At 46.3% G+C, this 26,952-nt stretch overlaps 1 protein-coding gene across 1 annotated transcript in view; it reads left to right on the top strand.

Annotated features, from left to right (window-relative positions):
* Positions 1-26,952, top strand: part of LOC135378850 (uncharacterized) — a 61,842-nt gene that overhangs the window by 9,788 nt on the left and 25,102 nt on the right. The window contains exons 4-9 of the mRNA XM_064611987.1: positions 3,253-3,339; positions 8,527-8,638; positions 10,009-10,331; positions 11,137-11,205; positions 14,684-14,990; positions 15,253-15,367. The gene's annotated coding sequence lies outside the window, so the exon portion shown is untranslated. The remainder of the gene's footprint in view (positions 1-3,252; positions 3,340-8,526; positions 8,639-10,008; positions 10,332-11,136; positions 11,206-14,683; positions 14,991-15,252; positions 15,368-26,952) is intronic.

The following is a 26,952-nucleotide window of genomic DNA, read 5'->3' as shown; positions in this document are numbered from 1 at the left end:
TGTTTAGGGTTGGGAGGAGGGGGGGTATCGCTTACTGAAAGAAAAAAAAAAGAGAGGGCGTCTGCCTTCCGAGACGGGCGGTATGTTCCCGCAGAGAGAAAAAAAGGCAAAAAGATGGAAAACACAAAAACGGGACACACATGCACACACACACAAGATACACGACGCATAGCAATGATCCGTTCAGCGCAGAGTTCTTAAAAAGTTAAACAGTGCAATACTGCTTATGATGAGTTTCTTTATAAATTCAAATGTATCTATGACGCACATTTTCCTCTTAAAACTTACAAAGTGAAACGGCGCATTCGCAAGCCGTGGGCCACCGATGAGCTTCTGAAATTGATATCGGAGAAGAACAATCTATCCCACTCGTTTATCAAATCTCGCGACCCTAACATCCTTAAACAATATAAAATATACCGCAATATGTATCCAAGCAGGTCAAATGCGCAAAGGTTGCTTATTTCAGTAAGCTTTTTGGTGATGTTAGAAGTTCTGCGGCAACATGGAAGGCGCTGAGAAACGTCACAAAAACTGATCAGCGCGAGATTACTGACATGAAGATCAATGATGTAGTGATAACTGGTAACGATCTGTGCAAAAAATTCAACACCCATTTTGTAAACATTGCTAGCCGAAGCGCCATTCAACCTGGCGATATCACGGACGCTTGTAGAACATTGTCTACTTTCGTCTCTGATTCGATTTTTTTTGCACCGGTTACCGAAAACGAACTGCATACAATTTTTATGAACATTAAAAATAGTAAAGCATGCGACTGTGATAATATACAAATAAGACCTGTTGACCCCAGTATTGACGCACATATATAATCTTTCGTTGATATCTGGAATCGATCCAGATAAAATGAAAGTTGCCAAGGTTATTGTTTTGCGCAAATCCGGAAACACTAACGACCTTGGCCAATTACAGGCCCATATCTATTCTTCCCACTTTTTCGAAAGGACTCGAAAAAATTATACATGCCCGATTAACAATTTTTTTCTCACTGCACACAGTGATAACAAGTTCACAGTTTGGTTTTCGTAAAAACCATTCCACAGAAACAGCTCTGCTTTCCCTAAAGGAGCTAATCATCGGTAACCTGGAAGACAAACTATACACACTAGGAATATATATAGACTTTACAAAGGCCTTTGACCACCTTGATCGTTCAATATTGCTTCACAAACTACAATACTGTGGTATTCGTGGGGTACCATTATCACTCTTGGAATCTTACCTATGTAATAGGTACCAATATGTATGGAATAATAATTTCCGATCAGGTCTACTTCCCACTATTTCCGGTGTACCCCAAGCGAGCATCTTAGGTCCATTACTTTTCAACATTTACATAAATGACATTGTAAACACAACTCTAGTAGCTAAATTTTTCATCTACGCTGATGATACTAGTGTATTTGTTTCTGGTAGCACGAGTAGTGACACTGTAACGCATGCAAACATGGCTCTTTCTGCGATCGGGACATGGTCACAGCATAATAAAATATCTAATAACATAAACAAAACTAAGGCAGTGCTATATAGGACACGTAATAAACCTGTATCCATTCCCTTTAACACCATGTTAGGTAACCAGTCCATTGAAATTGTAAGGTCGATTAAAATCCTAGGGGTACTATTTTCAGATAACCTGACTTGGGATTATCACTTGACGTATCTTCAAAACAAAATTGCGAAAGCCATTGGCATCCTGTCTACTTACCGTTACGCATTCCCGAACTTCGTAAAGGTTATTCTTTACAATACATTAATACGGTCTCACCTTACCTATTGTCACCTCGTATGGGGTACGACATCTAAGACTAACATTACTAAACTTTATCTATTACAAGAAAGGGCAGTGAGGAAGATTGGTTACAGAAAGGGCAGATTGATTGCAGGCGTTCCTTTCGATCATCACACAGCAAATCTTTTCGATGGCCTAAAAATCATGAAGGTAAAAAATATTTACGATTTCCTCCTGCTAAAAACATACCTTAAAGCTGTAAAATATAACAATACGTTAATCTTGTCAATATCCAATCTACAACGTCGAATAGTTAGCAAAACACGTCAGGATCTATTTTGGAAAGTCCCAAGGACGCGAACAATATGCGGAGATCAGTCGCTACCCCATAACATCGCAAAGCTGTTGAATTTTTATTTAAAGAAGGGAATTGATCTTAAATCCATGTCGGCTGTTGCACTACGGGCCATGTTTATGTTCTAGTGTTATGTTTATGTTCTAGTTAATGATGTCTCTTATCTTTATTTTTTTTTCCTATGATGATGTCTAATTTTCTATGATGTATATATGTATATTTATTCCGTTTCCTTGCTTCACTGTAGTATTTTTCACGATTAAGATTGATGTTCACAATTAGTATATTCCGCTTGCTGTTGCTGCACTAAATCAGGGGGATGCGCCCTCGTCAAACAGCATGATGCTGTTTTTTGGCCACCCCTATGTAACTCTGGCTTGCATTGCAATAAAGATGAATTGAATTGAAAAAAAATTGAAAAAAAAAACGGTTCACTATAGTAATTTCCAGTTGGTCACAGCTTTGCTAGTCACAGGTTTGTTGGTCACAGTTGGTCCAGTTGGTCACAGGGTTGGTAGTGCGAGCAATGAAGGAGGATGTGCTCTAGATCTTCCAGATCACCGCAATGACAGCATCTGCGAGAGTGGACTTCTCACAAGCAACAACAACTTTATTTTCGACCTTGGAGAGTGGGGAGTTTCATCGCCACAGTTTCATTGTCACAAGCGGTAACGCCACTGCGTATCAAAAGCAACATTAAGTCTCATTTGATGAATTAATGCAGCGTCTTTACGGAAGGTGTTTCGTCGCATCCGAAAAGCGACCGTGGGATGAAATTTTGCAATCAAAGATGGGGGAAGAATGTCAGTTGTCAATTGGCAGGAATTTGCGTCACAGAGTGCAACGTTGAATTTCTTTATTGCAACATGCAATTACAGGAAGAGAAGCACAACTAGAAATTGAACATATAATCTATTGCCGTGCACATACTAAAGCAGACACCAGATACGTCTTTTAACCTCTTATACTCTGACGACGATCCACGGTCTTCCGCGTCCGTTGCTGACGGTAAGGTCCTCTTTGCAGTCGTTTTATGGGTACGCCCTTAATAAATACGTTTACTTCATTTTGCCTTCTACTGTTGTCCGCAGCTAGTTTATTCTACATTGATACAGATTACGCTTACATTTTGATTCTCAATTAGGTGAACGCTGCTATCTTCAGTCTACACGAAGACCCCGAGCATTTGTCGTCCGTCCTAGTGCACGAGCTACAACATGGTGTGCAATTGGTGAGTGGGTACCAGACGTGTTAAAAAATGCCGAGCTTTCTTGAAAACGCACTATGCTGAACAGAGAGAGCGTTCTGTTTACTGAGAATCGCCGTAGCATGATTCAACAATAAACCAACATCTTTTTCGGATACCTATGATCAGTACTTGTGGACTTCTCGACGTTGGACCGAACGCTTTCTAGAAGTTGTTCGTCGTATTCGTGACAAAGCGGGATCAAGGGGATCGAACTACGACCGTGAGTATGGTATCATTTCTGTAACATCGAAGAGGTGGTAGGGAAACATAAAACACGAGCAGACAAGGCAAAAACAGACAAGACAAGACCGAAACCCGCCAATAAAGCCTTTATTACACAGAGTGTGAGGGAGACAAATAACAAGACTAAAGAGTAAAATAATGCAATATAGCGTCATGCCGTCGCCAATGCTCCCGGCTAAAAGAATCAGTTTCATCGTATTTCCTTTGCTGAGACGCCGAAGTGTATTCTTTCTCTTTACTATTGGTTTTCTGTCTCCCGTATACACAGTATAATTATGGCTTCATTGCTGGTTTGAGTCTTGTCCTGTCTACTTGTGTTTTGTGTCGCTTTCCCTACCATCACATCAAGCTCAATGAAATGATACAATCCTCATCGTTACACCCATCGTGCTTGCATTTTAATGATCTGTTCAACGAGTGTGGGTTAAACTCGGCTTCAAATTTGTTAAGAAGACTGCGTAATCGAACTCGGTGCTCAAATTAAAATGTAGTGTACGGGGTCTCTTCGACTAGACAAGGAAGTGGTGATTCGATCAAACATCAAGGTGATGTTGGCTGTGTTTTTTATTGGAAAGTCATTGTCGGTGGTGGTGATGGTGAAAGGGCTTGCCATTGTCGACCTCAGAGATGTGGGCAATGTCACGACACACGCCCTGAGGAATGTGCATCCTTCGCCGACTTCTAAGGAAACCGTGCCGACATGTATCTGAAAGCGTCTGAGGAAAACCCAAGAAAAGCAATGCCAGTCATGACAATGCCATGTCGTCAACGTATAGCCGAAGCAGGGAATTTTAGCGCGTTTAAGAGATGCTGTGAGGCGGAAGATGACAGACATGGTTGTTGCATCAACATAACGCGCCGGCTCAAGCGTTGCTCCTCATCCGCACTGATTTTGGCAAAACATCGCACGTCTGTTGTGTCCCATCTGCCGTGTTCTCCCGTGATGGTGATGTAGTGAAGGAAAATGTGGCGATGGGAGTCGCGACGAAGTCGAGCTTCCTATCCCAGGACTCTTACACACAGGAAATACAAACAGATAACGAGTTAAAGTGATAGATTTAAACATGTAGTTTAAAAGTTTCAACCAAGTGAGCATAGAATGTCGGAATCGATGGGGGCACACACAGCACACACTCAGGAAGTCATACAGAATGTACATAATCCCGGTTGTACGTAGCGAGGTCCTTTCACGATGTCGAAGGGGCGGGAGCCCACACGAGACAGACTCCCCTCTAAAACCCTTCGACTGTCAACGTATTTCTGACACCTTAGAAGGATGTGTTCTACATCCTCTATAACGCCACACTCACTGCAGTTCGGAGGGTCATGCTGGCCCAGTTTGTAGAGAAGGCGTGCACTGCACGGTACATAGAGCTGCATCCTATGTAGGACAGTCGTCGTTTGTCACGTGAAGCAGGACATAGGCTCGATCTCCAATGGGTTCCCGCCCATTGCGGTGTCGAAGGCCGCTGGCGAAAGGGCCGCTGACATACTACCCCCCATGCTGAGCGGAGTTGACCCAGCGCTCGCTTTCTACATGCAGCCCATATCTCTCGTCAAGACGCCGCATTAGTTCATGCAATGCGCCTCGACGTGCGGCCTTCACAGCACGGCCTTCAATGCGGCCTTCACAGCACAGTGGCGCTACCGCTTGAGACAAAGTAACTCTCCCAACTGCAGTCACTGCGGTGCTGTTGAAGATCTCGAGCACATTCTTCTCTATTGCCCACACTACCACCCTTTCCGCTCCGTATTCTCCGCCTCCCTCAACGAGCTAGACTCCCGCCCCATCATCCTCATCAAATTGCTTGGCCCCTGGCCGCATCCGGCTAACCAACGCTCTGCCCTCAAGGCTTTCTTCGCCTTTTTGGACGCCACAAGACTTCGATCCTCATTGTAATGGGACCCATTACTTCATTCCCCTCCTCCAGCAGTGGGGTAGAGTATCGCCCCCGGCGATGAAATTCCTCACCCATCATCCTGAAATAAAGTTGTTGTTGTTGTTTCGCGTGAAGTAAGGTGGCATTCGAAAGGTAGACCGTGTAAAGAAGCGAATCTCGATCAGATCCTGTTAGCGAGGAGGTGCTGCACATTTGTTGCAGGAACTGGGTCAGCGTTCGCCCCGCGTCACCCTTGGTGAAATAAATGGGCATCATTTGGACGCGCCTGAGCTGAAGAGCACGGCGTGAAGCAGCGTCCTAACCCTCGTTACTTGCAATGCCTTACTTGCAATGCCGCAGTGACTATAGGGATCCACTGCAATTGGATGTCATGACTGTTTAAGGGCATCATGGCATGTGTAGAAGACATCTTGCACTACTGATGCCAGATATCCCGTAATGAAGGTCAGAGTCTCTAACGCACACAGTGAGTCACTATAGATCCAGCGAGCCACTGAAGATCGGGAGTGAATAAAACTTTGTGTTAAGAGGACCCCATGAAGCTCAGCGTCCAAAGCAGAAATAACGTGAGACAGCTCTTTCGATATTCGCCTCCGGAATAACAAACGTACAGGAGGAGCCGGATGATGTCGTAGATGCATATGTGAAAATCTGTATTCTGCCTGCCGTGCTCTTTAATAACTCAAGACACACTGCAGAGAACATGCGTTGGTATATCCTTTTTTCCCGGAATTCCTGGCACATTAATTCTTACGTCCGGAGGCTGTAGAGAACGTTGGGATAATTGGTAATGCATGTGGGTTGTGCTTCGGAATAAGACCGCGTTGTGTCTGGATAGCTTGGGTAAAGGAAGAGTGGTGAGGTCTGATAATGGCTCGATGCTGAGGATGGCGATGGAGGCGCGTTGCAACCAGCACGTAGTAGCGGAACGTTTGTTGCATCCTGAGAGCTTATACCGATTGTTCCCGTTCTTCTGCCATGGCTAACGTGTTTGACGTCGCTCGAAGAAGGCCAAGACAGAGTTTAACGCCCTTTGCTAACCTACTCTAAGACTTGTGGTAAAAAGCGAGGTTGTGAAGCAGGGGAATGTGGTGAGCTACCATCTGGCTCAGGTCCCCCAAGGTCGCCATTTTCCCATGTATTTGTTCCTATCCCGATGCGTGCAATGCCGGAGGCCGCCCTTAGATACCCCATTGTTACCAGACGTTGGCTTGCGTGGATTGTAGCGCGCTAAAGATCCAGTTGAAGCACAATCCAAGCCAGGCCAAGTCACCGAAGGAGAAATAGACGGCTGCAGCGCCTGCGGCGCCTGGTACGACAGGTACGCTATGTGATGCACGCAGCCGTGCACTAGATCCTTCCGATCGCTCAACACGTTTAAAAACGGGACCAAAAAGTGAAACACGACAGAGAAGGTTGTTATACGCGTTTTATTTGGACGTATAAAGACTAGATTCGTTCGCAGAAACAACAAAAACATTTTGCCGCTAAACTTAGCGCGCTGAAGTGATCCGGAACGGCAACAGTGGGGTATCTAGTGGCGGCCTTCTTCGTTGCACGCTTTTCCGAGGTGAGTTTGGGGGACCTGATCTGGCTTACAAGGAGATCGATGAATGCTGAGCATTGTGTACGGAGACGTGCCCCTCGGGAAACCGCATAAGCAACGGAGAACATTAAGGACGACTCTCGGCTCTTGCTTTTGTGTAGCGGACCTTCGTTACCCTGTTTTGCGGACTTCACCGGAGAACTCTCTTTCTGGTCGCCCAAACTGAAGACTACATTGAAAGGACGTCGTTTCGAGAACATATTGCAGATGGGGTGTGTCCGGAAAACCCACAGCTAAGGAGTTCAGTGGTTCAAAGTCCCCGATGTCCAAAATCCCGTATCGGCACAGTCCAGAAAGTGCATTCGCTCAGCACACTCGTGTGGACCTGCAGTCAATTCGACTAAAACTACTACATATATAGGCCCATATGCTAAGCAACGTGGCTTCCTTTTTGTTACGCTAGTCGCATGCATCTCATTTGGTAACGCGACTTCGACAGGCACGGAAAACAGGCGAAGCTGAAAGGCTGCTCAGTGCCATCCAATTTTTAAACACAGTCATTCTCAGACATCGCACATATAATATTTCATACCATAGTTTGGGATATTGGCATTCTGTATTTGGAGATCTGGGATTTTGAACGCTGGGATTCCGTGGCATAACCGAGGAGATTCAGAAAGATTGGTGTTTAGGGTGTTACTATGACGCTGACAGTGCTGATGCAAATTATGATAGAAACATTTGAAGCTGATGCAAAACCAGGAGTAAAGGCTTCATAACAAAAGTTATGTCTTTTATTTATTACGCTTCGTATTCTTCTTGTTTAGCTGCAAAAGTACATAGTAAGCGCTGCGCCGTTGTTCATGCTCATTCATAATTGTCAAGGGACGTGGACCGACTCATTTATAAGATTAACCACTGTCTTCGTTGAAAGCCATTCTACTTCTTCAAAATCATGAAACGAATCCTTAACGGAACCCCCCCCCCCCCTTACATGGGAATTCTGCAAGTTGGTACATACTGAACGCAATTCAGCGCAACAACGCGGACAAAGAAGGAACCAGACAACACAGCGCCTGGGTCTTTCTTCGTCCCCCTTCTTGCGCTGTATTACATTCGAAATCGTGAAACCTGAAATCGTTAACTGCAAGAACGTAATCTATGCTGCTCTTATAACTTTTCCAAACATCTGCTGCAGTCAAACAAGAAAAACGAAAGAGTACCCTGTACAGTGTACTTAGGTGTGGTAACCAATCATGCATATTAATAGAACCCCGACGAACTACGAACACAGACACATACGGACAAAGACACTTTGTGTGTGTCTGATTTCGTAGTTCCCTAACTTCGCAGTTCTAGTAATATGAATTGTATTCATCAGTTGGTGCGCTTTCTATCAATTCTTTCGGTAACCAAGCTTGTGAAGTTTGGGACGAAACGTAGCTTTAAGGAAGAATTCTGAGTGGTTATATTTTTCAGCGTGGCCTCCTGACACCATCTCTTTACATCGAGCCTCTCTATGAGATGGAACGCTCCGGCAGTGGGTGAATGGCACACAAAATTTACAGAGTACGCAAGGATATTCCGATAGGTAAGGCATAAAAAAAAAAGGAAATCAGTACCATTCTGCATAATTCTGAACTGCTCTGGGGTAAGTTGCTAATATCTGAAGAAACGTGGCCTGCTCATGAATGGTAATCTGTAAGTGTAAGTGTAATTAAGCCTAAGATAACGGCGGGCGTACCATATTCATTAACGACTTTCAATCGGCTGCCGCACGCACCGCCGGTAATTTGTCATTACAGCTACTGACACCGGTAACCAAAAGAGAGGATAGACGATTGTAAAAAGATGCGCGCGGCGCAAAGCAGCATGGGAACTTTGAGGAACCTGCTCTGTCGTCTGCTTCGGTTATTGTTTACCCCGGCTGACGGTGCTGCTGCGCACACCAGCAATGTTGTTGTTCTTCCTGAACCTCCGCTTCTGGCCGTCTCGTAATGCTTGAAGGCGCTCGAAGTTCCCATGAGCCCTTGCGTGCCACAGGTAGCGCCTACTTTCCTAAAAGGTCTATTGCCTACGGGTGGAAGTGCGGCACCTCAGATGGCGCTTCCGCAGACGGTTTCAGTGCACACCAAGGCAACAGCAAAAACGACGAGTAGGCGGAGAGCTAAGCGCTTTGGTTTTCATGCAATCAATATGCGATCAACGCAGGAATTTTTGTGAGGATTGGTGGACTACATGGCGAGCGCGTGCCGCCACGAAAAACCGTCAAATTGCGAGTTCGTCATTTCCTGGCAGCCGTCTTTGCCAGATTCTGAGCAACCCTGTTCTCTTGGTCAAAACGTGGCGATCATGCATGATCGACAGGACAGATGCAGAATTGTATGGATATTATTATTAAAAGGGTAGTGAGGTATCAAATAACATAGCTGAAAATCCTGCCTGATCTGTCAGCTGTCCACCAGAAGTCTCCATGCAAAATATTTTCCCTCTGCGCTGTGTTATAGCTGTGTATCGAATGTACATAAAAACAGTCGGAGAAAGCAGCGGCGGACGGCCGGCATGATGCTCTCGTGACGTGGAGAAGGGCCCTTGCCTTGTTTCCTTGTTTATTTTTTCTTCAAAGCTCACGCGCCGCTTATACGTGCTTGAGCTGTGTCTCTCCTTCTGCGATGCGCTCTTCTCACGAGGAGAAGGGTTTTTCGAACGTGCGCAGAACACAAAATAAGGGTGAGCGGTAAAGCAGAAAAATACTTCTACTGTATAGGTTATGCGAATGCATTACACTTCAGGAGGGAATATGTCGAGATGGACGGGTTTCTACGTCTCTGATGTGATCAGCTAAAAATTAGCCTTAATCACAATTTCGTAATCCTTTTTACCATGTTCGTTGGTTTGTTATTTAGATAACACGAAGCTGTGCTTCGACAGTAACACAATTTATTTTTGTTACTATAACAGGAACAAGGTGGACTGGAGCGGATGTGTCAGGTAGGAATCTCATCATACTAAATACTTGGCGCTGCGTATAAGAACATTAGTAATTCATTGATACGAATTATGTTGACGCTGGTGCTGCTTCTATAGCCCATAAGAGAACTTCTTGAGAGATATTACTCTTCGTCGTTTGCTTTTTGTTCGGCCGTTAGAGCGACCCTACCAAAGGCCCTGAGTTGCCAGTGACTGTTCCGGTGGATGTGGCTGTTGTTTGCACCGCCGAGCACCGCAAAGAGTTCAAGAGTGATGAAGAAGACGCGGCCTATGTGGTAGTCTTGATGAGATCGGTGGGTTTATTGAAATTCCGTCTCTAACTCTATTTAAATTGACAGTGAACTATATGACCACAGGCCTCGATAATTCGAACTCGAGAGTGTTCTACCACTTGTGATAACAACTGCTGTATTTCGATTACGTTAATGATGATGATAGAGGGTGTTTCGTGACCAAGCGATACCATACTCCATCGGGCCATACTCGGGTCACTGACAGTGTAGATAAATGGATTTTCCGAGTTAAAAGACACACAGGTCTCTGTGCCTGGAATTTTGTCTGGACAGAAAATTTCGGCGACTGAACGGTGCGAGAAATATCCTTCGTCCGGAGGACGCTTTGTGAGAGTGGAGAAAGGTGTTCTGAGGAACATCTCTTTACGCTAAATCATGTAACAAGCACTGAAAAGTTCATGTGTGCACTCAGTTCAAAGGCATCGTTTGCAAAAAAATAAAAATAAAAATAAAAGAAAATGTTTACTGGAAGGAACCTAATTAGTGAACCGTCTCCTGTTCTTTTCCTCTCTTTGTGTTTTCTAGGTCGATTGGCTATCAACTTTTCAGAATATACCTACGATTTCGAGTTTTCAGTGCAACAACATGTTGATTTTAATGATGTTCATTGTTCATTTCAAAACAATCCATTAAGGCAATATTGAACATCAGAATTATCGAAATTGTTTTCTGTACGCTGTTAGTGCATGCGCCCGGATGTGGCGGTACGCCCTCCCTTCCTTGCCGTCTAGCCTGGTTATCTGGCTACAGCGACGCCAACCTATTTTCGATACTGTTGTCATTACAAGTGTCCCTACCGCCCTAGGTTTCTCTGAGGTTTACCGGCATGATACCCAAAATAAAGTTCAGGCTCGTGGGGCTGCACCGAGCTACGGTAAGGAACATTCTCGATTTTTAAAACTGATCTATTGATTGATTATGAAAAGCTCCTCATACATATTCAGTTTTAAAACTCTTTCATGTTTTCTCCGTTCATTGATTGGCTTCCGATAACTGAAAAGCTTGATATATTGGGGTGTTGGAGTCGGAGGGGACTGTGGTACACGTTTCCTTCACACAATGCTAGAACAGGAACCGTGAAAACGTGCCACGCACAGGAAAGCGTAATGAAGCCTCAAGACAAAGCTCAAATGAAATATTTTGTGCGACAGTTTCTTAAAGTAGTGTGCTCATATCACGCGGAAAAAGAATATTTGTCACAAGTGCTTTACATGCTCTTTTACTAGCTGAAGTTAGAGTTGCACTTCCGGCGCCATTTCCATATTCCGCCGCCTTCACGCCGAACGTCTAAACATGATGCTATAGTCCATAGGTTTCTTTGTATAAAGAATGTGACAGATGAAGTGGAAAAGTAACATAACTGTGGCTATGAGCGGCATACAGACGTGGACAGATGGAGAGAGGACAGCAGGAGGGAGTGGAGGACACGGGGGTTAGTATGCGTCCTGGGCCGACTTCAGGGGGAACTGGGCCGACATTCGTCTGGAAAGTCTTCGGAAAACCCAGGGAAAACCTCAGACAGCACAGCCGGTGACAGGATTCGAACCCGGGTCACGTCCCAGTCACGGCGTGGAAAGCGATCATCCTAACCACTATGCCACGGGAGCTGGTAATACGCGAACAAAATATGTAATACGTTTGACGCAGAACGCTGAGGTAACTGTGTACGCGGTTCCTTACTCTGTTGCATGCACTGCGCTGCCTTACAAAGTGTTCAGTTCTTTGCTGCAAGTGGAGACATTGGTTCAGCCTTCAGAAATCCCACGTGGACGTCGGCATCCCGTGATTCTAGTTCCTTGTAATCGTAGATCATGAAGCAAACGTGTATGTGGGGGGGATATGTTTATTAAGTAAAAAAGAAAGGAAAGGTTAGCCAGGCATAGAGCCGGCTTGCTATTCCGAAAAAAAGAAAAAAAGGGGGGAAGGGGCAAACGAAAAAGAAAAGGAAGGAAAAAGAAAAATGGGGGATCGAAACAGAGGAAAGAAAGAAAACAAAAAGCAACAAAAAGAAAGGGAAGGGAAAGAAAACAAGAAACAGAAAGAAAGGAAAAGAAAAGAAAAGAGAAACAAAAGGAAAGAAAGGAGAAACACAAAGAAAGAAAAGAGGAACAACACGAAAGAAAAGAGAAACAGAAAGAAAGAAAAGAGAAACAGAAAGAACAGAATAAACACTAGCACAACGTTACATGCAGTTCACGAGTCCTGAGACTCGGAGAAAACCGAGGAGAGCGGCAGTGACAGCCCACTGGTTGGGGTGCAAGACGGGGCCAAGAAGAGCGGCCAACGAAAAGTCGTTAGTCGTGTATGGGTTTAAGTAGTAGTAGATCTCTAAGTATGCTGCCATGCTGACCGGCCTTTGTAAAAGTTGCCGCATCGCTATCGACTGCCCATCGTACCTGCTCGATGCGGTGACAACAATGACGGGAGACAGGGCAACTCGGCAGCGACGCAGGTACTAGCTAAGTAACGACCCCGTAATCGCAGGCCTCTCAGTCAGAATGGCTCAAAAGGAAGACAAATGCAACGGGTTATTGCCTACTTCTGATACCGTTTGTTAACTTCTTCCGAGAAGTTCGAGGTGGAGGGCCTCTAAGATGCCTGACGCACCACGATACCGCGAATAATTGACCGATCCTGTCTCTTCGCAAATTCGCGCATTATTGAGCCCGCGAAATTAATCACTTATACAGTAAATAAGTTATGGTGGAAAAAATGTTAACTTATTGGATGCAGCTAATGCGGGTTTACCCGTACAACTCGCGGAGGCGTTGCTGGTACGCCCGCAATTTGCCCGAAACGCGCAGCGACAGTACATTTATACCCGTAAATCACAAAACTGCGCGGGTGTCCGCGGGAAAACCCGCACTCGTGCTTATCTCTAATTATGAAGACTGCTTAGGGTGCTGGAGAGCAGACATGACTCATTCTTGCCACTAACGTGTAGCAATTCGGGTGCACACTCTTCGGCCTGTCCTTTTGAATACTTCGTACTCACAGCACGGCAGCTTAAGGTTTCTGGAATGTTGAAGCGGCACAAGTTATCTACCACTGCAACATGTAAATCGTAATGTGTACCTGGACAGTCACCCAATTTGAGCACTCGTGGTCCCGGAAAGCACGCGAAACTCTGAACAATAGATTTGCGTTGTGCAGTAGCTCTGCATTTCAATTGAGAGATTTGCGTGCTATCCGGGGCTACGAGCACTCTGGCGCGCTATGCTGGTTCGAGAGCAATCTGTTTTTCATGTGAAGGATCTGAAACACGAGAATGGACGTACGCCGTTGTTGAAAACGTTTGCTAAGCTTTAGCATAAACGGGATGTTACTCGTAAAACGGCATGCACTTGTAGGTGCTGCGAATGTGACGCCGAACAAAGAGAAGAGATTCTCGTGGAAGTAATATTTCTAAATGATGCACAAGAAAAAACACTTCAGCATAGTACAAACGCTGAAGCGGTCTACACAGTTGTAGCCGTGCTGTAATCCCACGACACCCGTCCGGCCGTACAAAGCCGCTGACGGTCATTGTAGTTTACATTGTCGCATTCTCTTAATTTGCAGACAAATCCTTCACATTAGACGAACAACGTCTATGCCGCAGATCAGGCTACGAACATAAGGAGCAAAAATCACACTTCATGCATGCAGAGACCAACGCAGAAAGTGAAAACATGAACGGCGATGGCTAACGCTGCATCAGCGACCGTTACAGAATGTTCAAACGCCTCATTCATCGCGGGAGCAGGAACACGCAAAACACAAATATAAGAATTCCAAATTAGCTTTCGTTCACACTAAAAAATTTACCTTACAAAAAATTGAAATATGATTCTTTCGACTATAAAGTTACTTTCAGACCAACTGTTATTACAAACATATCCCGGTATCGAAACCGAAAGTTCCACCCAACATGTTAGCTGGTCGAGCTTCAACTCGTACCATTTCATTATCCAGTTATGGCCAGTCCAGGTTGATCTGGCACCACGTGGTGTCCATTTGCCAACAGCCCAGCCTGAACTGGCACCACTTCACTTTCCAATTGCCACCAGCCCAGCTTGAACTTGTACCACATAGTGCCCAGTTGTCACCAGCCCAGCTTGAACCGGTACCAGTTCATCTTTTAGTTGCACCAGTGCGTCTTGAACTGGTGCCACTTCAATTTCCCGTTGCCACCAGTTTCGTACCAGTTGGTTCCAGTTGATCACCAGTAGGTGCAAACTGGGAACGAACTCTGGTACCCGTTCACTTCCCAGTTCTTTTTTTTTTTTTGGCCTGGGGTTGCGTTCGCTCATCATGAAAGTTGTCTCGCGACATAAAATCACGAATAATCGTTGTGATCATGTTGTTTCTAGCAAAACGAAACTGACCACTTGTGTGGAATCAGGACGCGAGTAGGAGGGCTCATCGACTATTCCTTTGTAACGGTGGACGGTGAACTAACCCTTGAGAGGCTGAGAGCATTTTTTAACAACAGCATCAGTGATACCCATCCAAACCCGCACATTGTATATTTGATGACAAAGTAAGTAACATAATACAAGTGTCACACTTGGAATAAATCGCATGGAAATGTCTATCCGAGAAACTCGATATGCGCATATTGTTACAAGGAAGCCAATATTATGGACGTCTATAAAGAAATCAACATGACATATTACGGTACCCTCACTTTATCGTTGCTCCTCTGAAAGGGCAAGGTTCGCTCTCTACTGTAATTGAAATAAATACGGTAGCGCTATTTCACTCCAAAAACTCTACTACATAAGCACATTCACGCATGAGTACATACGTATTTCAATTACCCTGGGGAGGAAGCTTTCCCTTTAAATCGGTGTAACCGTCATTGAATGTCAGAATTCGTGATGTTCTCGACTAAAACCTCGCTACATACGTTTAGTCCTGATACATGGACCTGTAACAGTTCCAGGCATGGCTTATCAAGGTGGAGTCTGCACGGACCACAACGTCGGCATCGGTTGGGACGATGCCAAATACTACCTCGGCATAGAGCCAGCGGTACGGGTGCTGGCACACTTGTGAGTTTAATGGCATATTTTTTTTATGGAAAACAGTCGGCCACCTGTGTAATCAACGTAAACATGGGTAACCCTGGCAAAATAGTAAAGCACTGATCGTGACTCGAACAAACGTGACCTAATGCATAGGAGTCGCTCCAGCAGTAGTCAGGGAAACCCTCCACGAGCAGCCATTCGGTAGCCGAGGCTTTCCGCGTATGAAATCTTCTGCGGAGATTATCTTAAGCAGACGCCGCCGTATGTGAACGTAGCGACGAAGCGACACATCTAGCAGGCCCTCTTATTCTGGAAAGCGTAGACCGTGGTCACTATGAATAGCGTTTCTACATAAGTCCAAATACGCTGACGAATTTGATTCGCTTTCTAGAAAGCTGTGTGTGTTCATGTCCTACATTTCCCGCCCAGTAACGCTTATGTACCGCAGAACGAGAGGTACATTAAAAAAGTACCTCATGACTGAAGAGGTACGGCGAACCTGATATAATATGAGGTACGGCGCACCGATACGTGCATGAGGTACACATGCGATACGATGCGCCTTTGACACGTAATGGAGGAAGCTACATGCACGAACGAGCAAGATCAGGCAAACCTATAACATTGTCTGGCCTCATTCGACCGTGCCATTTGAAGCTTCCAACCTGACGTGGGAAAGGGAATGGGGCTGTCAGCGAAGTTCAATTTGAAATATAGTTTCACTCACTCCCGACGCGCATAAATTACACACACGAAATGAGGCACCGCCCAACACACTATTGTATTACGAAAATACAAACCTGGAAAGTGGTATCCAGTGTTAATACAATCATACACAACATTCGCGCACACAGTCCGGAAGCGTTCCACACGTACACAAGCATACGTACCACGTATGTCACAATATATCGCAAAATAGACAGGCAGTATATGACTCGCTGCAGTCCGCGTTCTTCTGGCGAGCTAGCTATGATGGGGGACATTTCAAGATCAATGGAATGCGTCATGAAGACGCATCATGAAGAAAGTCAATTCTCTGAAGCAATGGAGAGAAAGGTGTCTGGAACAGGGTGTTCAATCACAGATTATAATGTTCGAACCGTGGGTTGTTTCACCGGATTATCCTTCCGCGAAGTGAAGCCTACAAAATTAAGACTGAACTTAGCGGAAGGAACACCGGCCACGAACTTATTCTTGCACACGCTTACCTGACAGGATGCAAGCGCAAAGCTGCAGCCGCTACTCGATAACAAGTACGTTACAACAGCCGTGGATGAATATGCCTGAAGCGTGATCACACATTCACTCAAAGCTGAGAGACGACGACCAAACGTACGCTATCAGCTTACCCCTTACGACGTAAAATCCCATCCTCGTTTGTTCTTTCATAAGCGGGCGAACCATCCGAGCGAGCACCGTTGGAAAGCTTGTTGCAACATGCAATATGCATAGCACAACTTTCGAGTCAAAGGGGCGACACAAACCGGTCATTGTTCTAACTACCCTCAAGCGGGTGCTTTTGGCAGAACTGCCATCTTGTCCTGGTCGTAAGTAATAGAGAACGTCATTTTGAGGTCATATGACTTTGTTTACATGTCGTTTGGCCGCTTACCGATATACCGACATATTTCCGTCGTCATAACGCCAACAGGTGAACGTATGCGGTACATCATGGACGGAACATGGAAGCCCATTTTCCCTTAGTTTAACTGCATCGCATCGGCTCAGTGAGTCTTAACGCGCTGTGGTCATCACATCTTCGGAAGTCGTCAACGCTACGAGACCTTATGTGCAAAACCCGCTCGTTTTACTGCGATATTATTGGATAAAAATAATTACCAGGATCGAAAGACATCCAAAACGTCGCACAGAAACAACAACCGCATTGTTTACATACGGTTTGGACACCGATCACGGGCGCCGCCATCTTTCAGGTCACGTGTGCCTTGACGTTTACTGTGACGTGCGACCAGGACGAGTCCAGGATGCATTGCGTCCGTTCAGCACGCTATCGTCTACGGAGCAATACATTCCCAGGCAAAAATCTGGAGTGGGACCACTTCAATGTGGTTTATTGGACAGGTCCCGCTTTGAGTGTGGGACCACTTAATGACTGGGACCAGTTGAAAGTGGAACCAGTTACACGATGGTCCCACTTGAAGTGGAACCAGTGGAATTGATCCAATGGTCCCCTCTGGCTAAGTGGTCCGGGATCCGGCCACTTAGCAGCTGGGACCACTGAATGCATGACCGGAAATAATGCGTAGAAATGCACATATTGCTCAAGTAAATACCGTTTATTCTGCTAAAAGCATACACTGAGCAGAAAGAAATAATCAATACATCTCTACATGTACATACCACGTGGTATAAGTCTGATCACTCACTGTGTCTAGACATGGCATATGCCTGACTGTGCGATGCACTCACGGACCACAGGAGCTTTCGTTCTGTTGGACATCTCACATCTTGTATTTTCGAGAAGGTGACACATGACACTCCTGTTTTCCATGCAGGTCGCTATATACACCCCCTTCCTCTTCAAAGTACGTTCGGAATCTTCTTATCCTGTTTCACTTCAAGTTCTTCCTAAGTTTCTGAAATGAAACATCTAATTAATAGTAATCAAAACGTGACGGTCACCACTCATACCTGCGAACATCCGCGACGTGCAGTCCGAATGGCGTTTCATCGTCCGTTCTTGCCCCTACGCCGTTTACGTCTTCTTAGCGTCAAAACTCTTCCGGGACATCGACAGTGTGTTGCACAGGAACCATTGTCATCGCATTGTCTTAGAAAGCGCACTAAAACACACGCAAATACTGCACAGAAGATACACCATCCTTTCGATGGCAACCGAAGACAAAACCAACTTGCTGCGACGCATCCAAGTTCCAACTGCTGCCACTCTCGCCTCTCGCTCTCTCCCTCTCGGCTCTCGCCGTTTGGCGTTTGAATTTGTAGGCGCCGTGGCGTCTGCACATTGCATCAGCCTCTGCAGTTACCTTTTCTTCGTTTTCTCGTTTTCTTTCTTCTAGTTATTTAGCTTAGTTTTTGTCGTTGTGGAGATGTATTTCTTTACATTTCTCTGGTACTTAACATCTTGTGATGATATTCACCCGAGAATATGTGCACGAATTAAAGTTACAAGGATACAGCATATACTTGATCGCAAACGCGCGCACCTGGATAAGAAACAATAAAAAGTGATCTTGCATGTGCTAAAATAGATCAGACTAATAGATCAAACAAAACCAGAAGGATGTATGGCAAGTGTGGACAAGATGGAATCTCAAAGGGGGAAGCTGGGAAGCTGCCCAACATGGAATCTCAAGTGACCATTCTGGGAACAAAATGGTACCTGTGAGGCTCCAGCTGGAACTTCTGGAACCATCTGAGACCAGAGTGGTACCACTGATGTCACAAAGGTAGAACCAGCCACCCCACTTGGGAATCCAGCTGGGACCATCCACATTCAACTGGAACCATTCCGGTTCCATCAAACATCCAACTGGAACCAGTCCAAGTTCAACTGGAACCATTCTGGGACCAGTCCAGATTTTCGCCTGGGTTGGATGCCACCCCTGTGTTTCTAGTGTTTTGAGAAGCCGCCGGAAGCTCCTATATCAGCAATGCTCCAGGGAAAATGGATGGCCTCCAAACCACGTGATCTCCACAAGCCATTCACATCGCGTCTCGGACCCCAGCGCGGCAGGGATGTGCGCATGCGCAGACCGACCGACCGACCGTCCGCCTAACCTAACCTCCTCCCAGTTCTTTCCTCGGGTTTGTCGTCTACTCTCGCTCCGCTAACTTCACGCGTTTTCTTTGCGTGATTCCTATAGTACCGTCGTAATCTGTTGTTCAAAGTTGAGGATAGGAATACATCCTGTTTTCCAAGGCTTTGCTGTAGTTATAAAACGTTCTAGCTCCGAAGTTAGATGTCTTTTCTGCGCCTTTCACCGGGACCACGATGGTGAGTCGGGCGCCGTCCAAAGACTGAGTGTTTAACGTAACTGTTCCGAATGGAACATCAGTTGATGACATCATGGACTCTACAGAAAGTGTCACTGGGTCCAGCGACGTATTCAGTGTTCAACACCTGAAGGGATCCTCCTTCCAGATGGTAGTCGGCCCGGCAGCAGCATGTCCAAGTTCATGGAGCTGGTAGTATTCCATTTAATAACGGGAACGTGGAGATCACACCTGTACGCCCGAAAGTACTTTATGTCGCCTGCCATTTTCTTCCGACATACGTCCCGCATGGGTGTCTGCTACGTGCACTTCACTCATTTGGGAAGGTGCTGGATATTTTGTATACCATGTACAACGACAGGCCGTCTGTTCGGAATGGAAGTAGGGTCGCCAAGATTGAAATGACCGTCACTAACCCAGTCCCGAACTTTCTTCGTTTTATGGGGTACTGCGTGACCTTTAACTACCGCGGTATGGAGAAGGTCTGTTGGCGTTGCTAGAAGGAGGGTCACTTGAAGGCGGCTTGTCAGGAAGAGGTTTGTGAAAGATGCCTCGCTTTTGGTCACCTGGCTCTCATCTTGCAAGAGGCCATGCACGCTTTTTTGGTGGTTCTTGAGATACCTCCTTTATACAGTCGCAGAAGCGAATGGTAAAGGTTAGACTGCTCCATATTGCCACGTATCATCTTTGAAGCGGCCACACGGAACAGTAACAACGGACGGCGAGGCGTCGAGCGACGGGCTGAGATCCACGACACGCCGCGCTGAATAGCGAGCGATGCTTCCAGAAGTATCTGTTCCTTCGCTCGCATCAATATCATGGACGGATCGACGACCTTGGAGAAGCTTCTCTACTTCCTCTTCTTCACCGACGCGCGCTTTCACAATGTTCGCCGCTGTGTATAAAAGCTTGTGAGCTCCCAGCCGGAGCATTCTTTACTTTAGTTCAGTTTGAGAGCTATCGCTCTTGTGTTAGTCAGCTAAGCAGCTGAATAAAGCATTCGCCGATTATTCGCCGTCTCGCTCGTCTGTTTTCATCCGTGACAATATTACGCGACGCTGAAGCCGCATGCGACGTTGAAGGGATAATACGCAATTCTCTTCGGTTAGTTGATGTTGTGCCGGGGTGCTGGGATCAACTGAAGTCCCTATGGGCGGCATCGTTAGCTGATGCAGGTAGACGACGTAAAGTTGCTTTAACGGTCCGTCTGAACGAGATTTGTTGGAGGATGCTGATTGTGAGGCGGGAAGGCGCCGCCACCTTGTTTATGCAGGAGTACTTGGACATTTTGCGTGAGAAGTGTTATCGTCTGTTACGCCTGTCTTCGCGTACGGCAGCTGTCGCACTCAATCGCCACTGCCCTGTATCCGACGCGGACATCCTGCGCTTCGCCAGGAATCAAGAGGATAAAGCTTTTGATCGGTTTGGGCACTTGTACCTGTTCTTGACTATGGAGAAGTTGAATTTTCCTGCATCATTCGTAGCTCCTCTTCAGGCCCTGTATTCAGCCTTATCCATCAACATAATTATCAATGGCAAGATCACCGATCCCTTTCCAGTCACTAGGGGGGGTACGCCACGGATGCCCGTTGTCTCCTATGATTTTCGTCCTCTGCATTGCACCTTTCCTGCGGTGTCTACAAACGTCCACGAACATACGAGGTTTTCCGCTTCCTGGCACTAAAAGTGTGGCGGTGTCAGCTTACGCTGGTGATGTTACTCTCTTCTTGCGCGACAATGAAAGTATGGGCGAAGCTTTGCGCGTTTCTGGCTTGCATTCTCGGGTCTCTGGAGCAAGGCTTAACTTAGACAAGAGTAAGGCTATACCTGTTTCAGGCTTCGATGATGCTTTGTGTGGAGGTCTGACGTACTCTTCCTGCCTGAGAATTATTTGTGTTACTTTCAACCCCAACGGTGTTGGTTCCGAAAATTGGGATGTGGTGCTTGGTGACCTCGAATACAGAGCCTTGGAGGTTTGATTTACTCCTTTGTGAGCGCACCTTCCTCATCAGGAATTGTCTTGTGCAGTAAGTTATGGTATATTGCCTGCGTGGCCTTGCCGCCTCGTGTGGTTTGTGTTAAGGTGTCGACTATGATATTTTCCTTCTTCTGTAGTGGAAGATCTGCATTGGCGTCCTATTTTACAGCCGCGCCGCTCTGAAGGGGGTTGGAGTCTAACACACGTTTCTACTTTCTGTAACTTACTCGCCTTGCGTGCTGTCCTGAAAACTCTCGATTACATCCAAAACCGTGCTCGAGTGTTAGCTTTGTTCTGGTTGGGACACTACCGGAGCACCATTGTACCTAGGGGTCTCGGTAATATGTATCCCACCTCTGTTTCGCCTTCGCGTTTCTACCGCGCTATGGTAGATCTGTTGAAGCGGTTGAAGGACCAAGCGCCAAATGTCGCGATCGTGACCACTAGTGTGTCGTGACGTCGTACGTAGTAATGATTTGTCTCAGTTGGGTTTAACTTGGAGAGACGTTGGTTCAGTTCAGAGACTTGGTTTGTCTTCCAGAGATGGTGCGTGAATTTTTATGGAAAGCTGCCTCCCTAGAAAAGGCCGTCTATATAGGACGGTGGGGTGTAACCAGCAGCTCTTTGTGTTCCAACTGCCGTTCTGTGGAGACAACTCTGTACATTCTTGAAGAGTGCATCGTTGCGAAGACAGTTTGGTTCCTAGTTTGTCGGGTTTTCGCCTTTGGGCGCCGCATGCAGAGGCGCGTCTCCGACAGGTTTTTGTTGTTAGTGCTATCTTGTGCCCGCTTCGTGTTGTGGCGCAACAGGTGCAGGGCCGTCGCCCAAAGTCGCAGCATACGTGTAATGTTCCCTCCTATCTGGCCGTTACACAAGTATATTGTGGCGCATTTAGAGGCACAGTTGGTGGTGGTGGTAGAGTTGTTACGCCGCTTGTCTGCCCGTTATATTTCTCTAAGCAACTGTCGCGTAGTCCTGCTTGTTTACTGGTTTCCCTAGGTTTATTCGATTGTGAGAGTCTTAATGTAGTTATGTCTACCTTGTACGAGGGGTGTTCAAGTCAAACCGGGACTTTCTGTCTCCTGAGTGTACAAATGGCTCGCGCAACTTCATTTTCGTCATTTTCACACGCGACAGGCCTCCGCGTTCACAACGTGGTTGTCCAAAGTTTATGCAAAACAACAGGCACGTGGTGGACAAGATGGCCGACAGCGAGGTGAGCGCGCACATCGAACAGCGAATTGTCATGAAGTTTCTCGTGAATGAAGGCGTAAAGTCATCTGAAATTCACAGAAGACTTTAGGCTCAGTATGGCCACGATACACTTAGCCGCAGCAAAGCGTTTGAGTGGTGCAAACGGTTCAGACATGGCCGTACATCAGTGCAGGACGATCCCGGCCGGGGCGGCTCAGAGCCCAGTGCCAGAGTTTCTGAGAACATCCAACTTGTGGAGCGCGTGATCCTCAAGGACCGAAGGATAACATGCATCGAACTGGCTCGAAAGACGGACCTTTCTGTGGGAACGTTGAACACTATCATTCATGAACAGCTCCAGTTTCGGAAAGTTAGTTCCCGTTGGGTCCCGAGGCAGCTCTCCGTGTTTGACCGGCAGAGAAGACTGGAAATCTCCCAAGAGCTAAGGTACCGTTTCAACACTGAAGGACAGCCGTTCCTTGATCGTATCATCACGTGCGATGAAACGTGGGTGCACCATTTCACTCCTGAGTCTAAACGCGCATCAAAACGTCGGAAGCACTCGGGCTCGCTAGCAGAAGCATAAGGCGCTGAAGAAAAAGCGGCCGGGCCTCATCACCAAAGGAGTCCTCCTCCTACAAGACAATGCACGCCCGCATACCGCGTATCTCACGACACGCACCTTACAGGAACTTGGCTGGGAGTTGCTGCCACGTCCCCCTTACAGTCCAGACTTCGTCCCCAGCGATTTCCATTTCTTCGGGCCACTGAAGACGTTCCCTGTGGGCCGCCACTTCAGCTGCGACGACGAGGTCAAGAATGCGGTCCGATCATGGCTACTACGCGCCGGTAAGGATTTCTACGCTGCTGGCATCCAAGCCCTCGTGAAACGCTGGGACAAGTGCATTAGTGCAGCTGGAGGTTACGTTGAAAAATAAAACAAATTTCTCGCCTGTAAGTTCATTTTACTTTTGCGAAAAATGAAAAGTCTCGGTTTGACTTGAACACCCCTCGTAGTATCTATATGAGTAATAAACAGCATCCTGACGAGAAATGCGATGAAGGCTTATGAATCTCAAAAAAATTATTTGCCTTCATAAACTGTGTAAAAAATTAACACTACATACACATGTCTTGCGAGAGGTTTCACACGCGTTTGGACACTGAAGAGCACACCGAAGAGCAGTTCAAGCAAATCGCAGTCCACGTATCCAATAAGTAGAGGTGAAGTATTCGGCGATGGGCACGGGAACACTGAGTTTCTTTGCAACCAGCACACGGGGAGCTGTTCTTTTCAGCCCAACTCTGGCGCAGGAGGCCATTCATTGTGAAGTGGTTGCCGCACAAGAGTCTGGCGTGCTGGGCGGACGCAGTGCATCCTGGACAGGTCCTGGTCGCACGTCACAGCAAGCCTCAAGGCACACGTCACCTTAAAGATGGCGGTGCCCGTGATGGGCGGCCAAACCATTTCTAAACAATGCGGTTGTTGTTTCTGCGCGACGTTTTGCGTGTCTTTCCATCACGGTAATTATTTTTATCCGATAAACGCGCAGTTTGGCACATAGGGCCTCGTACTGTTGACGACTTCCAAAGATGTGAAGACGACTGCGCGTTAAGACTCACTGAGCCGACGCGATGTACTTAAACGAAGGAGTAATGAGCTACCATGCTGCGGAAGAGCAACCGCATACTTTACGCTGGCAAAATATGTTCATCTCTTTGTAAAACAAACATGTAAACAAAGTCACGTGACCTCAAAATGACGTTTTCTATGACGTGCGACCAGGACGAGATGGCAGTTTTGTCAAAAGCACCCGCTTGAGGGTTGTTACAACAATGGCGGGTTTGTGTCACCCCTGTGATTCTCACCCAATTTGTGCGAACAATCTGGCTCAGCCCGTAGCAGCCCATCTCAGATCCTGCGGCAGCCGCGACATTATTTACCAAGAGGTGGTCTGGGCTGAGCAACCGACGGGTGGTATCAGTGGCGACGGCTGCTTCGTGGCGAGACGAGGGACCAATTTTTCCGTCGTTTGCGACAAAAGCGGGCGGAACTTGAAATGATATAAGATGCTGAGATAATAATAAAGCAAAACACCTTTTCAAACCCGTGAAAAAAATGTTCTTTTTAACATAGGAGCTATACATATATGGCCCGTATACCCGAAATGTGACAGTCATTCTGAAATAGTGATAGCCCCGACAGTCACAACGGTTTCCTAGCGTGGGCAAGAGAACCGAAACATTATTTTATTTGTACTTGCTATACCGACAAAAATATTATATGTGAGAGTAAATAAGGAGCGTAGGCGAAGTGGGTTTATGCGCAACGGCATACTTGAAGGCATGAGTAGGGTTCCGTGTTTTCGATGTTTATTTTTGGGGCGGATTTGGCGTATGTTTTTCGATGTTTATTTTTTTTGCTAAATCGGAGTTTTTCGATGTTTTTCCTTGCGTGCACATGGCTTACCCGACAGTTACCGGAGAATAGCAATTACAATGTAATTTCAGTGCTGTGCGCGTCTAATGCAGTCTTGACAACAACAACCAATGCGAATTACCAATGAAAGATGGAAGTCACTGAAAAGGTTAGCAAGCTGTAGGACTAGAACCGACATCTTCTGGATTACCGGTACAGGGCTCTACCAATTGAGCTAAGCTATCACACCTCCCCAGCGACTTCCAAGGGCGCGTCATCTGAAGGGACACATCAACCACTGACTCTCACTCATCCCCTTTCACTCTTACATTTTTCTCACTCATGCACACAATCATACGACGGGATCGACGCAAGAGGCAACTGTGGAACATGAGAGAACTGATGTTCTGAGGCTGGAACAACATAGGAAGGACAAATACATACAAAGCCTCAAACCTTGTTACCAGTTTCTTACCAGTAAATTCTATAAGTGCTGCAAGAAATGACCGGAAAGCGTTTGCTCACCGTGTTCGTTACGAGGACTCTTCAGATTCACGTGGCGCCGCGATTGCACGTGCTCCGATGTGCGCGCCGCACCTCTTCCACAGCCCACATTAACTGTCACGCGACAATACTTGCATACGACATCTTCCTTGCCTGAGCGTTTAAAATGTTGATTTTTGCAAGCGTCGTCCGAGGCCCTCTTCCTTTTTCTTCCCATATCGGGTGCCGTGGAAAGCCTCAGTAAGCCGTGGTAACCTCTCCAATAAACAACTAAAGGCCGGTGACCGAGATTCTACTTGACGTCACGTGCCTAAAAGGCTCACAAGCGCGGTGGGGAATGGCAGAAGAATGAGATTCCGACCAGCGCACCCGATCCGGGATAAAAGGACTGACCCTGGAACACTCAATGTGGTTATCCAACCATAGCAAATGCAAAGAAAAGAAGTGTAATCAAGGAAAACCTGCTTGGCATGTCGGAATCTTAAGCTGGGCATGTGCAGCAATTTATCTGTCATTGTTCCTGGAATGTTCCTCTGTATTCGGTGTTTTCCGATTAAAACCAAATGAGGGAAAATATACCTGGCGTATGTTTTTCGAAGTTTTCCGATTTAAACCCAAAACGCGGAACCCTAGAACGAATCCGAATCCGCAGATCCCTCGTTCGGAAACTGTTGTGTACCCACTGTCTAACGGTATCTTCGCTTCGGTGTAACGCGTGTCTACCTCATTCCGCGTATACCCGCTTCTTTCGAAAGGTATATAAGAGGTACACAACGGACATCCCATTTAGAGCGTAGGAAAATCTAGAAAATGAAGCCATGATACGAACATGTCTTTCTTCAATCAAGCAGATAAAAACACGAACGGAAAGTTTTGGCGGCGCAAGTACAGTACACGAGTAGAGAGACACACACCAGCTCGCCGGACTGGAAAGATAATTAACTAACGTGTATACTTTGGTTAGTTGGAACATAACTGCAAAGTTTTTGATGCGCAAGAATAGCACAAGTGTAGCGAGACATTCCCCACGACGCCAACCTGAAAGATAATTAACTAACGTGGGTACTTGGGGTAGTTGGAACATGACTGAAAAGTTTTTGATGCGCAAGAATAGCACACGAGTAGAGAGACACACACCAGCTCGCCAGACTGGAAAGATAATTAACTAACCTTCATACTTGGGGCAGTTGGCACATAACTGAAAAGTTTTTGATGCGCACGAATAGCACAAGAATAGAGCGACACACACCAGCTCGACGGACTGGACAGATAATTAACTAATGTTCATACTTGGGGTAGTTGGCACATAACTGAAAAAGTTTTTAATGCGCACAAATACCACAAGAGTAGAGGGACACACACCAGCTCGACGGACTGGACAGATAATTAACTAACGTTCATACTTGGGGTAGTTGGCACATAACTGAAAAGTTTTTAATGCGCACGAATAGCACAAGAGTAGAGAGACACACACCAGCTCGCCGGACTGGACAGATAATTAACTAACGTTCATACTTGGGGTAGTTTGCACATAACTGA

This window comes from Ornithodoros turicata, chromosome 1 (genome assembly GCF_037126465.1).
Source record: "Ornithodoros turicata isolate Travis chromosome 1, ASM3712646v1, whole genome shotgun sequence".
NCBI lineage: Eukaryota > Metazoa > Arthropoda > Arachnida > Ixodida > Argasidae > Ornithodoros > Ornithodoros turicata.
The sequence above is the reverse complement of the archived record's forward strand: the minus strand, read 5'-3'. Positions and strand labels throughout refer to the sequence as shown.